Consider the following 214-nt stretch of genomic DNA (forward strand, 5'->3'; position numbering starts at 1 on the left):
CAGCTGCAGCATGATGAAGGTGCGGCGGGTAAAGGCAAAGACCAAGGAGACCAACCAGGTGCAGAGGACAGAGATAAGCCAGATTCGGAAGATAAAGAAACGCTGTCAAACCAAGAAAAAGCACCTGTAAAGATGTTGGGAGAAGCCGCGGACCAGGAACGAAGATCTACACAGGAAGGACACAGTACAGGGGCAGCTCCTTCACAACAAGCAA

This window comes from Cystoisospora suis (genome assembly GCF_002600585.1).
Source record: "Cystoisospora suis strain Wien I chromosome Unknown contig_5326, whole genome shotgun sequence".
Lineage (NCBI taxonomy): Eukaryota > Apicomplexa > Conoidasida > Eucoccidiorida > Sarcocystidae > Cystoisospora > Cystoisospora suis.